Raw genomic sequence first — 17,480 nt, 5'->3', positions numbered from 1 at the left:
TTCTGCAAGAACAGTCAGTGTTCTTAACTGCTGAACCATCTCTCCAGCCCTGAAACACAATTTTTTAAACATAAGCAAACAAATGCCCAGTCGGTACCTCTTTTGGTTGTGAGCCCGAGCCTTTAATGGCTGTGCCAGCTCTCCAGCCTGGTACCTTTCTTAAAACAAAGAGGTCATCAATGAATGGTAACTTTAGTGAACTAATTTTGTATATGATTGATATTGTAAATGACACCAATGATTGGCACATCACGAGTTACTAAGTGCCTTCTATATATTTGCTTACCTGGTCCTTATAATAACCTTAGTATATAGGCCCTGTTATTAGCCTCATTTAATAATGTGAAAATGATTCTAGAGAAATGGAGTATTTGACTCATGGTCACAGAGCTCTCATTGATAAAATCTGATCTGGACTACAGGCAGACCGTATTAGTGTGTATATTGTATTACAGCAATTATATAGTTTGTGTGCATATCAGCTGCATTTCAGATACCCCCCCTGTTCCTTGTTTGTTTCATCTGCTATCATTTTGATCATAGGAAGAGAGTTAATAGTCCGAGACTTACCTTCAAGGTCAGGATTCAAGGTTTTCATACACTCTGGGATCATGTGCTTTATTGTCGAAGCACATTTCAGGGGATGGTTATGTCTAATAGGTATATACTGATACATATAATTCTCATGTATAATGCTACAGTATGCATTAAAAATTAAGTCCTCTGGATTTAGTGACGAATAACCTATCAGTTTCTTTCTGCTTATTTATATGTTTGGCAGTTTAAATGTATATAATGTAATTATCTGATCAATAAACAAATGCTTTTTGAAAAATTGAACCTAATGCATTTTAATATTCTATGGGCATGAATTTTAGAGCAATGTAATCCTTGGCAAAGGCAATGCGTTTCAAATTTAGAACTGTTTTATAGACTGGAGTAGAAAGCATCGCACTGCTCACCGTGACCAATTTAGATTTTATTATTCAAGTATAAAATGTTACTTGAATGTTATCAACTATGAAAAATACATCTGGAAATGTGTGGGACAAGTTAAAAGCAAGCTAAAGGGGTCCTGACCTCTTACAATGAGCTAGTGTGGCATCCTGGGATTCTCTCTCACTTGTGTGTGTTCTAGCAAGCAGAGCCATCTCTGAGCCTGTTTACATTATCTTTCCCATTTTGGCCAAGGACTGCTATGAGAGGTTCAGTCAAGTTATTTGAATGCCTCTGTTCTTTAAAGGGAATATTGTATAGTAAATGGGCAGTAAATCTTGATGGAGGCTCCATTTCTGCTTACAGTAGAGCGAGCATGCTCTCAGTGTAGATACAAAAGCAGCCACATTCTGGAACTGTGCTCTAGTGGAGACAGAACAAAGGACAGGAAACAATTTCCTGGTGAGATGGTGATGGACTACTAAAAGACAGAGGGAGAAATCTTCTGTTTCGTTTTTCATTTATCCCCAAGCAAGCCCATACTCAGATATTGAAGCAGCACGCTATGCTGCTTTTCAGAGGGTGTATTAGTCACTTTTCTGTTGCTGTGTCAGAAACACTGACCAAAACAACTCATAGAAGGAAGAGTTTATTTGAGCTTATGGTTGCAAAGGGGCAAGAATCCATCATAGTGGAGAGGCATGGCGGCAGAAGTGACTGGAGGAGGAGCAGAAGCTAAGCTTTCACATCTTCGAGTAGGCACAGGAAACAAGAGAGCCACTCAGAGATCAGGCAAAGCTTAAGAACTCTCTAAGCCCGCCCCTAGTGATGCACTTCCTCCAGCATGGCTACACATTTTAAGACCTCCCAAAACACCGCCGCCAGTTGGGGACAAAATGTCCAAATACTTTGAAATTATGGGGGACATTCTCATTCAAACCATCATAGGGGGTAAAACAATAATTCTTATTAGACAGAAATGACTAATATAAAAGCATTAAAGGAGTAAATAATATAATTTTAAATTTGAAGTGACCTTATGCATCTTTACCTCTAACCCTTCGTTTTATAGATAAAAAAGCTTGGATCCCAGTGGCAAAACATTCATTTATATGGTGGTGATGCCAGGCATAAAATTTTGTTTCTTGGGATGTTATTGCTAAGCCCAATATTTTTAACATAACACCATGTAACCAAATTCAGTGTCGTTTGACTATGAGTCAGAAATATTTTTGTGCATACTCAATATATTGTTCTGAATAATGCTAAAATACAGTCTTAGTTCACATTTTTGCTGTCACTGTTCTCGAACATGTTTTAATTAAAAGGGTTGAAATGTAATACCCTAGATTTTTCCAATTTTATTTAAATATTCATTCAAGGAAAGCAGCATTTTCTGTAACAAGAAGTTTTAAAAGTGCTTATGGAACCATCTCTTTAATGAGCTTTAATCAAGAATGACCTTGCACAAGAGTCCTTAGACCAGTGTGCCTCCTTCCTTGAGCACTCCAGGAGAAATTTCAATGGACTCAGCAGAAAGTCAGAGGAGAAGCTGGCTTCAAATCAGGATACCAATAGTTCCTGATTCTAGTTTTCTTTTTTAATGTTTGCTACAAGTTGCTGTCCTGACCGCCAGAGAATTCTGTGATGGAGTATTATTTGGATGTCATTTCATAGATGACAGAGAAACAGATATTACCACTACTTTGTAGACTTTTCAGGAGGCAATGCTTAATCCCATGCATGGAGGAATTAGGGAGGCTGGGACTTACCTCTCCTTTGAAAAATCTAGTGTTAATTGAATCTGTCCTGACTTAGTCGCACTGGCAAATGATAATACTATTTGCCTTGCATTTTGAGAAGCTGAAATAGGGTTCAATTTCATCAACAGCACATGTACTCACAGAGCCAATTTCATCCCAGTTAAATAAACAAACATTGACCTACAGAGTGTATGTTTTATATAGAAATTACAGTCTTTATTAATAAATTAAATTTGTGAAGTTTAAAGATTTTAGTGGAGGAAAAAATACTGTTTGGTAGCAGAAGTAGCCAGACCTTCCATTTCAGTCTTCCAAACATTCTCCTCTGCCCTCGGAATCCAATGGTAGTTTTATTGCTGCCCTGACCTAACTGTTGAGTCTTGTCCAACCTTGGAACAGTCTAAATTCTCTGCAGTAAACCTAAGATAAAAGCAACACATTCAACATAATCACACTGAGTCCATGAGGCCCAACAATAACATGTAAATTGCAGCTTCTTTTTCATTTGGGGTTTCTGAGTTATATGTAGCTAAGCTGGCACAAAAATCTTTACTACGGTCCAGGTGGGACCAGGCCAGACTCAAATGAAAGCCTGTGTTCCCACTTACTCAGGGCCTGTTTTCAACTTGACTCCTCTCTTAGAACATAGCTTTTCCCATTACTATGTCTTTCACTTATCCACTTCAGGAAAGACATGCACTATCAGAAAATATGCTGTAGAATACAAGACACAGCTAAAATTTGGAAATGGCTTGAGTCTGTCCTCAGGGTGGTTGGGACGCTGAAGAGTGGTCCATATCAGGAAGTAATTAAGTCGATGGTGGCACCATCTTCAAAGCAAGTTAATGTAATTTTTACAGGACTCTGCATAGTCCTCAAGAGTAGGTTGTCATAAAGAATGACCACTCCTCAAATGAAGCCTCCTTTGCATGAGGCCAAAGTTGCCCTCTATCAGAAGTTGAACAGGTAGGACTATTGGATGACAACTTTCAGCCTTCTGAACTGTGAGCTAGGGCTGGGGAGATGGCTCAACTGGAAAGACCTGAGCATAACCCCCAGAGTTCACATTTTAAAAAAAGCTGGGTATGGTGGTTCGTTAGTGCTTATCATCCAAGGTGTGGGGCTGCAGAGACAGGAAGATACCCGGGCTTGCTGGCCATCCACCCTAGCCTAATAGGCAGCTTCAGGCCAATGAGAGATGCCATCTTAAAAGACAAAGAGGTGATCTATGCCTAAGGAATGACACAGGTTGTCCTCTGGTCTCCACATCCATATGCCCACACGTGCACCTATATGTATAGGAATGTGTTCATGTGCATGAACACAAACACAAACAAAAATATACACACAAAACTATAACCTAAATAAATCTCCTTTATTTACAAAATACTCATCTTTGGGTATTTTCTTCATAAAAAGAGAGAGCAGACTAAAAGCAGACTGAAAGAAGCCATCTTGGCCTCAGCAGCATGTACTTACTGCATATTTGAAAGACACCTGACACGTAGAGTCTCTTTCTGTACAGTTCTCTGCACAACAGACTTGGGGGTCATGGATGGTGTATTGTGTTGAGAAAAGTGTCCCCTCAAAACTTGTATCTGCCAGGCATCCTCAAATTCAGTGACCATGTTTGGAAACAGTATCTTCAGATACAATTTGAGATGAGATCATTCTGGATTCAAGGGGGCTCTATGTAGGTTCCCAGGATTGAAATGAGGTTGACAGGTTTGTGCAGCAAGTGCCTTTTCCTAATGAGCCATCTTGCCAGCCCTGGAGACTTCTTTAGAAGTCCAAAAAGGAACCAACCCAGATGACATAATGCCTTGATTTTGTACTTTCAGCCTCTAGATGTAGGAGAGAACTAATTTCTGTTATGGTGTGTGTGTAGTATATATACATATACATATTCATATTTGTAGGCGTGTATGTGTGTGACTGTGTATGCATGTATGCTCATGCATGCATATGGAGACCAGAGGTTAACATGAAGTATCTTCCTCAATTGCGCTCCATCTTACTTTTTTGAGACAGGGTCTCTCATTGAGCATGGAGCACACTAATTCAGCTGTGCTGGCTGGCCAGCAAACCCCAGAAATCTTTCTGTCTCTACTTATCCAGAACTAGGATTATAGGTGTACCCTGCCATGCTTGGCTGTTTTCATGGGTGCTGGAGAGATAAATTCTCCATACATGCCCCATCTCCCCAGCCCTCTATTATTTTAATTCACCATATTTGTGATAATCCATTATGACAACAAACAAAAAGTGGTCACATGAAGGTGAGATGAATGGAAGGCTGATGGAAACTATAGAAAACACCATGTGATTCCATTTCAATATATGATAAGCTAACAAATATTTTGTATCATATATTAGTTACGCATACCTAAGTATATAAAGTGCAATTATGCACATATATAGTTGTATGTTTAAAACCAATGCCCGTATTGTAACTTTATATTTTCTGAAGTATTAATAATTACTGATTTTTACAATTACTCTGTGGAGTAAGGAAGCTATAAGTAAGTAGGTCCATACTATAGACGTGACAGTGACTAAAAGGCAATGATATACTGAGATCTATCATTTAGTTAGTGGCACAGCTGGTTCAGGGTACTGGTTTCTTGAATAAATATCCTTTGAATAATGTGGTGGAGCCAGGGGATGAAGCTCAGAAGGCACAGGTTGCCTGGCACATCACATACTGCACTTGTTCATGTTGCACGTTGCTTAGCACAATGCATAGAACACCTCAGAAGGCGGAGCTTTCTAACCATAAGACCTGTGTTCTCAGCTACTGGACTGCCCTGGATCCAAGATTTCCCTGCAGCCTCTAGCTCCCTTTCTCTCACCTCCCCCATGCTTCCCTGAGAAGTAATGAAATCAAAGATTCATGTGGGAAAAAAAAGTTCCCCATGACTGCTCTTTAGCCAACTCTACAGCAGAGAAAGGAGAAAATATTCAATTGCTGTGATTGTTCACCCATAAGATGTCTCAGATGTAATGCAAATAGTCTGGGCACATAAGTCAATACTAAATTAGTGTGACTGAACTGAAAAAAATATTTAGCCCCATTTTGTACCGGCTCTGTGTTGTTTAAAAAGCTATAGCTTAAATTCTGGTTTACTAATTGAGACGAATTAATACATTTCAGAGGTTGTAGGACGATCCTCAATCAGAAATCTATTTATTTGCCCAACACACTCCACATTTGCACAGCGAACATGCATCCATCCATTAAAGACAGGAAAACCTCTCAGAACATGATACTTAGGATACTTACTCCCTTTACCTGAGCCTACATGGATGCCTCATTCTGAATGGTCAGAAAGCATGTCTTACACTGAGCACAATTTCCATTTTTTTCTCCCTTTGTTTCCAAACAGAATACATTTGATCTCTCTTCTACCTGAAAGCATCTAAGAAATGGGACATTTCTCTTTTACTCAACTGTTCAAATTCTTTGTAGTCCCATTATCATTAATGCTAATATTCATTTACTTAATTATTCAATGAATATGTGTTGTACATATGTTATACTAAAACTAATATTTAGTATTGATGTGTCATGGGAAACAAATATTGATCTGAATGATTAACAAACATTAACCTCTTAAATATTTACAACGCTATGAAGCAAATACATTGGTAATACATTTTTGAAACGAAATATTTTAATTAACTAAGTAAATGGGCACATAGAGGAATGCACATTTCAAATATTTCAACCTATAGGCTTCTCTAATTCGCTCTCATCCCTCTTGAATTTTCCACTTAGGGGCATTGTATACTTTTGGTTACTATATAAACTCAAAGATCCAAGGCCAGTATCATCAGGGATTCTGGAACACATGCCTTGGTCAGAATTGATACCAAGAGGCTGTTCTGAAAGATTCTTTGAGGAAAACAAACAAACAAACAAACAAACAAACAAACAAAGTTTCCTGAAATTATTCAAATGAGTGGGTATGCACAGCATGAATGCCTACATGGGGCACAACCATTTCTTACCCAGATGGAATTCCACTAGCAAAGGGCTCCTAGCCCTTTCAGTGAACTCAATCCTAGCTCTAATTAGGTCAGTTCCAAAATTAAACCTGCATCTCATCTCTTTGAGGACCCTTCAAATTTGGTGCTGATTACTAGTTGTGATTCCCTTTGCTGTGATGTGAATGACCTTCAGCATTTCCTGAGAATGATTACAGCCCTGGAATGTGAGAAGAGAGAGGGTCTGAGGGACAGCAGCCCTACCAGCCTGCCATTGTTAAATAGGTGTGAGCATGTATGGCCGAGATCTTCCTTTGCAAGCAGATAGGTTGTTTTCAAAATTGTTAAATGTTCCATTTGTGAAGGCAAATGAGTCGTGATGGTTAGTATTGATTGTCAACTTGACAGGAATCAAATCACCTAGGAGACAAGCTTGCCAGTCAGGGATTATTTAGATTAGGTTAGACTCTGAGCATGCTTGTAATGGGATATCTTGATTGGGTTAATAGAGGTGAGAAGACCCACCCTAAAAATGAAGCAGCTGGTCACACTTTATTCACAGAGAGCAGAGAGAGATGAATACTGAGCTCATGTCACTTGCTCCTTTTCATTCATTCTAGAACCATAGGCCATGGATGGTTCTGTTCACACTTAGGGCAAATCTTAGAAGTCATTTAACCCTCTCTAGAAATGTCCTTCCAAATATGCCAGAAGCATATCTCCTAGGTCATTCTAAATTCCATCAAGCTGACAAGATTAACAGTCACAGCATCCAACAGACTAGGTCATCTGAACTCCATGGTGTTTGCAGTTGCACTGGGGATAAATGGGAGTGATTTGAAGATTCCGGGACTGGAATCAGCTAACGATCATTCACTTACATTCTGACTTCTAGATGGGGAGGTCTGGATCTCTGAGCTTACATGCATGTTGCCTCATGTGGTGTGATTCCCTCATGTATAGTGGACTTGTACCTCTTCTATGGTGGCTCAGGGCTCTGATTGAAAGGTCCAGTGAACAGGTGGAACTGTGCCTTCTGTGTTCCAATGTTGGAAGTCATCTGGCATCATAATCACCATTAACATAAGTAGTGTAGGTTCTCAGACCTCTTTCTGTTCCAAGCTATCTCTGTCCCTTTCAGCTCAAGCTAATACAACTCCATTAGAAATTTCCCAGAGTTTACATGTATTGATTTTCTAAACTCTCTATCAACAGAGGTCGCAAGCATAGCATGAAAATTCCTTCTCTGACTTAGGCTACTTCTGATCGAGACTGTGTAAGCACACACCCCCTCAGTTCACGGCTCTACTGGGAGTGTTTTTGAGGCAGGAAAAAAAGGATCAGTATCCAAAGATCTGACAGCTCCTTGGCAATTTGTAGATCACCTGTTCAAATCTTCCAGGGGGTTTTCAAATCACCACCTGGTTTTGACTCTACTCTGAAACACCTCTGTTCCTGGCCTCTCAACTTGATCTTTGGCCTACGCCCTTGCTTAATCTGAAGACATTCTACTGAGAATGACTGGGAATAGTATTTTATCTTTGAACCCAGCAAGTCTTAGATCCTTTTAACTTCCTTTAAAGTTTTCTTAAAAAAATGAAAGTTTCTTTTTTTTTCTAGCTCATCTCTATTTTTATCTTAGCATACACAGCTAAAAGGATCCAATTGGTAACATTAACAATTCTGCCTTGAAATTGTCTTAGGTGAATCTTCTAGTCTTGTTTTCTGATTTCTATGACATGGCCATTATCACCTGCTGCCAGTCTGCTTCCCTTATCCCCAGCCTCTTCTCCTGGTCCTTCCAGTCCCACTCCCTCCCTAGTTACATAAGTAATACTACCTGGTTTAGGGTTTTGTCAGAACAGTACCTAAAACCACCTCCAGGCACAAAATTCTCTCCTGTTTGTATAACAATTCATCTCAACCCTCAAAAGCAAAAGCATTTCATGAAATCCATTGATCTTGATGATCAATAATCTAGAGAGGAACAGCGTGGGTGAGCTGTGCTTGTCTGATGAAGGTTTTATGGAACCTTAGCTTGGAAGAATTGATCATGAGCTGCATTTAGTCCCATTCTATGACGCAGGGAAGAGCATAGGTGAGTATATGCAGAAGACACCAGGGATGTAGGAAAGCTGTGATTTAATAATGGAGGACAAGAACTCTGCAGAGGAGGAGTAAGGTGAGGGTGGAAGTGGGGAAGGGCTATGAATGTGATCAAAACATACTGATCAATAAACTCATTAAAAATATTTCTTAAAAAGTCATGAATGTGAAAAGACTTGCAGTTGGGGGCATAACAGAGTTGGGAGGGATATTGGAGGAAGTTATAATAATCAGAGTGATTGCTATACATGTAGGAAATCATCAAAGAACAAACTCAATAAAAAATTATTAAATGTCAAGTCAGATACAAGTTAATATTCATGGATTGGAAATATTTTTTAAATATTTTAATTATTATTTTTACTTTAAGTGTATGAGTGTATTGTCTGCATGTATGTGAGTGCACCCATGTCGTGCAATGCTGCAGAGGTCAGAAGAGGGCTTCGGATTCCCCTGGAACTGCAGTTAAGGATGGTTCATAGCTGCCATGTGGGTGCTGGGAATCAAACCCGAGTCCTTTGCCAGAGCAGTCAGTGCTCTTAACCTCTGAGCCATCTCTCCAGCCCCTGGAAATATTTTTTAATCCAAGGTTATGCTAGTAAATATGACTATGACCTGAAAAAAATAAAAGAAGCAAATAAGCATGTGAAAGCCAGAACGCAGGTGAGGACAGCACTTCAAGGACAAGGTAGATGATCCAAACCGTGTGAGAAGGAGCTATCAAGAGGTTGAAGATAAAATTTGCTTTTGCCACAAGACTACTGATGTCCAGGAGGTAAACTGTGTATCTGAATTATGGGCTGGAGGGATAGCACAGCCATTAAAGGCTAAGGCTAACAACCAAAACATTGAATTAATAAAGTATCTGAGTAAATAAATAAAAAATTATCTTAAGTTCTAAAATGCTACATTACAACTTTCCTACTGTGCATCTTGATTCAAGTGCTAATAAAATTTTATACATTGCATTTGATTGATAGGTCTCTGCTGTCTCTCAGATACAATCCCTCTGCCCCTTTTCAACCATGGATGATATATTGCAAGATCCCAGCAAAAACCACAAGTAGGACCAATCTTATATATATAGTTTATACTTTACATACTCATCTATAATAAAGCCACATTTATGGATTAGGTATAGTCAAAGATTAGCAATAATAATAAAAAGACAAAGATTATAAGAATATACTGTAAAAGAAATGTCTGTGTCACTACTCTTGAACTTTGAAGACATTTTTAAGTAAGCATTATCTGAATGTGAAAACTGAGCTTCTGTGACAGTGTGATAGCTAAAACATCTAGTAAGTGACATGAGAGGGTAGCCTATATAGGATAGATATACTAGCTACAGGATGGTTTGTATCCTAGCTAGATGTAGTGGGGTGATATAAAGTGTCATTGTACTCTTCAAAATGACATGCAACTTAAAATATGTGAATTTCCTGTAATTTTCCCTTTAATATCTTCTGACCACAGTTGACCATAGATAATTTAAATCATAGAAACAAAACTGTAGACAGAGAGAGATGTGAATTTTTAGAGTCTAGGTCATTTGGGATATTTTAAAATGCATTTTCTATGTAGTAGTTGGGAAGAATATCATACATAGGCAGTGTGGTACAGTTTTTATCATACACAAGCAGCACATCATGCTGTTTTGCCACATTGTTAGCAACAACACTAGGTTTACCAATCTGGTTTGAATGGGGATAGCATGGTAAGTCCATTCTGGTATCACACTGTCCTTTTATAACTAGAAATCTGTGAGCTAAAACTTTAGGTCCTAGCTACTATATTTCTCAGCAAATTTTACAAGGTTTTACATCCATTGATGTAGCTTTGCCTGAGTCAGTTATTCCTTTGCTGGCTGAAAAATAGGGATTTTTTTCCCCTCACTACTGTTCCTTTGTATTTCTATGAATTATAATTTTGTGTGTCAACTTGACCGGGTCAAGGAATGCCCAGCAAGTTCCTTAAACCTTATTTTGAGTTGTGCCCCTGAGGGTATGTCTGGAAGGGATTAGCATGTGAATTGATGGCCTAATAAAGCAGACTGTCCTTCCTAGTGTCAGTTGGCATCCTCTGGTTCCTCACCGACTTGCTTGACCAGCACACAGGAAGGATGGCTGAATCAACCAGGTCTACCTGATTGAGACAACTATTTTTGCTCTTGTGTTTTCAAGGCTCCTTAGTCTGTGCTTTCCACACCTATGCTGGACTCTGTACCACTAGTTTCCAGCTTTCCATTAAAATACCTCCACTGTTTTTCCTGGGTATACAAGGACTGATTAGCTTGTATAATATATTTTATAATAAAGTCTTTCTCCTGTACACACACATAAATATGAATGTACAAATTTCTTCCATAGAGTCTATTTCTCTCCAGATTTTTGACTAATAAAACTTAAAACTTATGAGTTAAATTTTTTTCTTTCCTTTTTGGTAGTACTAGGATTTATGAGGATGAGCTGTAATATAGGCACTGTGGTTTGCCCATGGTGTTCTTGACGTATGAAGCCTGGTCATTCTGTGGGCTTTTCTTGAGTAATGACACCGAGAAATTAACAGGTGGATGTTGTAGACCAGCTTGTCCTCAGTCATCATCACATGACCATTGCTACAGCCAGACATTGCACCTTCTTTATCTGGAACTTAATTGTGAACTTCACTTCAGTGACACTGGTGACCATGTTTGCATCATGTGTCAGCAGGCAAAGGAACTTGGCAGCCTTGTTCAGATCTGGGTCCAGGATTTGTGGGCTCTACCTGATCAGACACTCGGAAGTCAGAAAGGTATCATACTTCTTGGGCAGCTTCTTGACCAAATTCTTGTTCTTGCTGAGCTTCTTCACTGCCTTGATGTCATGTCAGGGATGTGCACACCTTGGCCTAATCACAGTGTTATTGTTCTCCCAGGACCCACACAGAAAACTTGGTGGGGAGTGGACTTAAGCCTGGCAGTGCCCAAGAAGAAGTGCTTGTCCTTCTGCAGGTCAGAGTTCTTAAGCTGGTCTGCAGTTCCTCTGTTTCCAGAAATTTGCTGTGCTTGAACTGGTTCTGATTCAGGATTTCCAAAATGTTTTGTACAGGGTGTGGAGAGACGTTGCTGCTATGGCTGTTCATGCTGTTGAAAACTAGAGCAGACATGAATTAAATTTTCATTTTCTTCTTTCCTAATCTTTTCTACATAACGCTATAGACACATGATTTTTCCCTATTATGCATATTAAAATCCATTTCCAAAATCATTTTGTCAAATTATGTTAGTACACATTTAGCCAATAGAAGCCTCTTATAAACCACTCCTGTTGTTGGGCTGTGTAGTAGCACACACCTTAAATCTCAGGACTTGGGTGGCAGAGACAGCTAGATCTCTATGAAATGGAGGTCAACCTGGACTACATAGCAAATTCCAGGACAGCTGGGGCTACAGGAAGACCCTGTCTGAGGAAAACATGAAAAAAAATAAAAGATCAAGCGTATGTTCCATTAGGACTTCCCATTTAATTTCAGTATTTATTTATTTGTTTGTTTGTTGGTTTGTTTGTCTGGTCTTTTTGAGACAGGGTCTCCCCATAGCCCCAGCTGTCCTGGAACTGACTATGCAGACCAGGCTGGCCTTGAACTCACAGAGATCTGCCTGCCTCTGCCTCCCGAGTGCTGGGATTAAAAGCGTGTGCCACCACGCCTGGCTAATTTCAGTTTTTAAAATTTAATTTAATTTCCTTTATTTTTGAGAATTTCACATATGTGTTTCCAACATTTCCATCCCTCTCAGTCCCCCCCAGCTCCTCTCATCATGTCTGCCCCACTGTCAACTTCTTGTCCTCTTGTTTGACCATTATTGTTTTACACACACACACACACACACACACACACACACACACACACACACACAATGCGCTGAGTACATTCAGTGGTGTTCCTATATACTTGTGTTTAAGGCTGTCTGCTTGGGATTGGATAACCTCTTAGGGAGCTAGTCTCTGGAGATGACTGATTCATTTCTCCCTCCCTCAGCATGTGTTAATTGCCTGTAGCTCTTCATCTTGAAGTGGGATGGTATGACATTATCTCCATCCAACATGGTATGTCAACTGATTTTGTCATTGTGCAGATCTCACTAGAATACCATACTGTGGTGATTTCATTGGTGTGGCTACACTACCATATCTAGAAAGCCTATGTAGCAGCAGTTGTCTGGTTCCTCTTGTTTTTACATTCTTATTTCCCCCTCTTCTGTAATGTTCGCTAAGCCTTTGGTGTTAAGGTTGCATTGAAATGTGCCACTTAGGCCTGGGCACCTCACAACTTCTTATTCTCTGCATTTGACCAGTTGTGGAACTTTGTAATAGTCTCAATCTGTTACCTTGATAAGTGGTGAGAGGTACACTTATCTGTGAATATAAATATTCTTATTTAGAATACAATAAGAAATTATGTTGGTCTAGGGAAGTGACAGATATAGGTTTTTCTCTAGGGACTATGACCACACCAGCCAGCTATGTGTACTTGGCTATGTTTGCAGTAGCACACATGATTTCCCTTCCACTGAGTGGACCTTAAGTCCAATTAGACAACTGCTGATTATCCCCAAGATAAAAGTGCCACTACTGCACCAATATTGATAATTTGCTGTGCCAGTCATTGTCTTTTAGACTTTACAACTGGGTAGGATAGTTTATTGGTTTTCTTACTTGGCAGCCTGTATAGTATCTTCTGATACTATGAGAGCTAGTCTTTGGGGAGGAGGCTTCCAGGTCAGTTCCAGCTCGATTGCTCCAAGTCCTGAGTTCAAAGCATACTATGTCTTCTGTAACAAAGTCTTACTTTAAAGTTCTTGAAACCAGTCAAGGAACATAATAGCCTGTATTTTTCTGGGAGTCTCTTGTACTACCCAGACCAAAAGGCCAAAAGGAAGTTTCCCATTCCATAGCACTGTGATTTTTGTTATATGCATTCACATTTATATTACGCATGCAGTTTTCCGTGGGTTTATTAAATACTACATTTCCTTTTGGCTTTTCACATCACTTAACCATTATTTATCTCTATTCCCTCTCCCTACCCCTTTATGCCCTCCAGCCTCCATTTCTAGTTAGAGTGCCACTACTTCTCCCCAATGACACCTGTTTTCTACTATCCCCCTCTCTTAACTCCTTCTTCCCCTTTCCCCACTTGGTTATCTTCCATTTTCCTGGCTCCTGCAGGTACCTGAGGATATATACTGACATCTAAGGATTTAGAGCTAGGCTCCCCAAATGAGTCTGGGTTACCTCACTTATTACAACAGTTTCTAGTTCCATCCATTATTTGTAAATGTCATGATTTCATTTTTTCTTTACTACTGAGTAGAGCTCTATTATGTAAATGTACCACACTTTTGTTATCCATTCATTGCTTGAGAGACATTTAAGTTTCTCCATTTCTTAGCTATTATGAAAAGAGTATCAATAAACATGGCTGAGCAATTATCTCTGTAGTAGGATATTGAGTCCTTTGGGTATATGCCAAGGAGTGGTAAAGTTGGATCTTATGGTGGACCTCCTTTCAGTTCTTTATGAGTTCTCCACACTGATTTCCATAGTGATTGCACCAGTTTATAGTCCCACGAGTTTTGAATGATGGCACCTCTTTCCCCACATCCTTACCAGCATTTGCAGTATTTTTCTTGATTTTAGCCATTCTGACTTGAGTACGAAGTAGTTTTAATGTGCTTTTTCCTAATTAGTAAGGATGCCAAACATTTTTAAAGGTATTTCTTAGTTATTTTATTTCTTCTTTTGAGAACTCTCTGTTCAGATCTGTAGCCCATTTTTAAATGGGTCATATGTTTTCTTGATTCTTTGTCTTTTTGAGTTCTTTGTATATTCTGGAAATCAATCCTCTATCAGATGTACATCTGGCAAAGATTCTCACCCACTCTGTGGGCTTCTTCACTTTATTGCTGTTTCGTCTACTGTACAGAAGTTTTTTTTTTGTTCAATGAAGTCTTACTTGTCGATGGTTGGCTTTATTTCCTGAGTGAGTGAAGTCTGATTTAGGACGTCCAATTTTAGTTTGGGTTTTAAGTTTGCCAGCCACTGAAAACTTAACTATCTGAGCTTTATTTTTGTCAGAATTAAGAAACTATCATCAAGTTACATTACTTGGTTAGGTCATGTAACATTATCGAGTTGTATCACTTGGTTAGGTCATTCAGTTATGCCATTACTATCAAAAGTCCTCACAGTCAGTATGTTGTATCTTTCTTAGGCAAGATGGCATTATGGTTATCAGAGTGCCTGAGTTTCACTTGGGATGACTTCACAGGGATGTCCACAGACAAGATAGGATATTCTTGAGTATATTAAATACATAAAGTTTAAGTAAGTATATAATGCTTAGAATCAATGATACCACAGAAGCACCAAATCTCAGTACCACAAGTTGGTACTCAGTTACCATTCAAATCTTATATCGCAAGGCTTGCCTTAATTTATTTTATTTTTTTATTTTTATTTTATCTCTTTTACAGTGAAAAATCTTAGATTCTCATGATGTCTGTCTCTTCTTTTCTTGTCTGTAATCTTTTTAGGTTTCTAATATCAATGTTAAGAAATAAATAAACTCAATCCACCAAATAAAGGTGAAAGCTCCTTATCAGACTTTTTTGTCCTTAAATAATATCACACTAAAAATGAACACTTACAGTATGATTTCAAGAACGGCTTATGCCATTAACTTTTACTGCCTGTGTTTAAAATTAAATAGAGTTTTGTTGTTCTATTTTTGTTTTCTCTGAATTTTCCATAGCTCCAGACCCATTTTGATATTTGGTTTTGCTGAGTTTTCCAAACTCCATAGCTATTTTGAGTTTAAAGCTATCTGCTTCCTTAAAGTTAGAGGATTGTCCCTGCTAGTCATCACCCAAATGGTGGTGTTGCACATGTGTGGGTGAGTATATATGTTTGTGCATGTGTGTGGAACCTAGAGGACAACTTTTAGTGTCATTCTTCAGGTGGTACCTCCTTTTTTGAAGCAGGGTCTCTTCCTGGAACTCACCATGTAGGTTAGGTTTGCAGGTCAGTGAGTCCCAGGATCTGCTTACCTTCCCAGTGCTGGGACTATAGGTGCACACTACCAAGCCTGGGCTTTTAAAATTATGGGTTCTAGGATGAAACTCTCCAAACACTTTAACAACTGAGCTTGCTCTCTAGTCCAAGTCATATCTTGGTTTCTGTTATCCTTTGCCTCTTTCATCTAACTTTTCCAGTTAGTAAAACAGTAACAGTAGTAACTGGACATATTCATGCATTCTTTGCTTAATGATAGTAATAACTTAGTTTTAAAGAATAATTATCAAAATGGGAAGCATGACTGTTCTAAGTTATTCGATTCTTAAGAAAATATGGTGAAGTGTTTTTTGTTTGTTTGTTTGTTTGTTTTGGGTTTTTTTGTTGTTGTTGTTATTTTTTTTAGCCAGGGTCCTCCTGCAGCTTTAGCTGGCCTGGAACTCACTATGTAGACCAAACTGGCATGGAGCTCACAGAGATCAGCCTACCTCTTCCTCTTGAGTGCTGGGATTAAAGGCATGCCTACCATGCCTGGCTAAGGAATATGTTATCTCTAATATGTTCTCTCTATTTTGTAAACAAGAAAAGTAAAGGCTCATGGTACGTGACTTGCAAAGGACAGACAGATGAAAACATGGCAAAGTCACACCATCTAACATAAAACTCACCTTAAACCATAATCCTACTCAATATAAAATGGAAAAACTAACTCCATTTTATTCTAGCTGACTTTTGTTCACCCTGTGTTTCTACCTAGGCCCCTTACTCTAACTGTAGTCATCCAGCAAGAACTGGTTCTATGAAGGCTGCACCTGCATTTCATAGGGTATATTATTTTTACAACACTGGAAAACTTAAAAATAGCCAGGTACCATGTCTTGTCCCAGCATCTCCATGGAGCCCATTGTTTCTACAATTCTAAGAAATTTGTTTTTCCTAATGGAAACTTCTTTTTTTTTTTTAACTGAAAACCTCTTTGTTAACTGATCTGCCCCTGATTTAGTGTAACTATGGTGATATGATGTAACTATGGCTATTGGCTTTGCCCTTGGCATGAGATAATTATGGTTTCAAGCTTTATAAATCCTGCCCTGCTTCTCCTTGGGGTTGAGAGTTCTTTTGGGCATTAGCCCTTCTCGACTGCCAGCTAGTAAAGGATTCCTAATTAGACCGTCACTATGTGGCATTCCTCTGTGCCTCCCTTGGTATTTCACTATACACTGAATCTTTTCAAAGGTTTCATTTTTTGGTAAATTATTATATTAGTCACTTTTCTGTTGGTGTGATAGAAACACCATGACCAAGGGAATGTATAAAAGGAAGAGTTTTTAGCTTAGAGTTCCAAAGGAATTACCATCCACCATGGTGGGGAGGCATGGTGGCAGAGTTGGCTGGAGCAGGAAGGAGAGCAGGAGAGCAGGAGAGCGCTCACATCATCACACAGGCACAGGAAACAAGAAAGTGATTGGAGATCTGGCAAGGCTTAAGAACTCTCTAAGCCCACCCCCAGTGACTGCTTCCTCCAACACAGTCTCACCTTCTAAGACCTCCCAAAACAGTGCCACCAGCTGGGGACAAAATGCCCAAATACTTAGAGCCTATAGGGGACATTTTCATTCAAACCACCACAATT

The 17,480-nt window shown here is 39.1% G+C and overlaps 1 pseudogene; it reads right to left on the bottom strand.

Moving 5' to 3' along the window:
- Window positions 1–11,247: 11,247 nt before the first annotated feature.
- LOC103747667 lies at window positions 11,248–11,915 on the bottom strand (annotated as a pseudogene).
- Window positions 11,916–17,480: the final 5,565 nt, after the last annotated feature.

The sequence above is a fragment of the Nannospalax galili genome, unplaced genomic scaffold (assembly GCF_000622305.1).
Source record: "Nannospalax galili isolate Female #2095 unplaced genomic scaffold, S.galili_v1.0 scaffold100, whole genome shotgun sequence".
In the NCBI taxonomy this organism is placed as follows: Eukaryota; Metazoa; Chordata; class Mammalia; order Rodentia; family Spalacidae; genus Nannospalax; species Nannospalax galili.
This window is presented reverse-complemented; position numbering and strand designations above follow the sequence as displayed.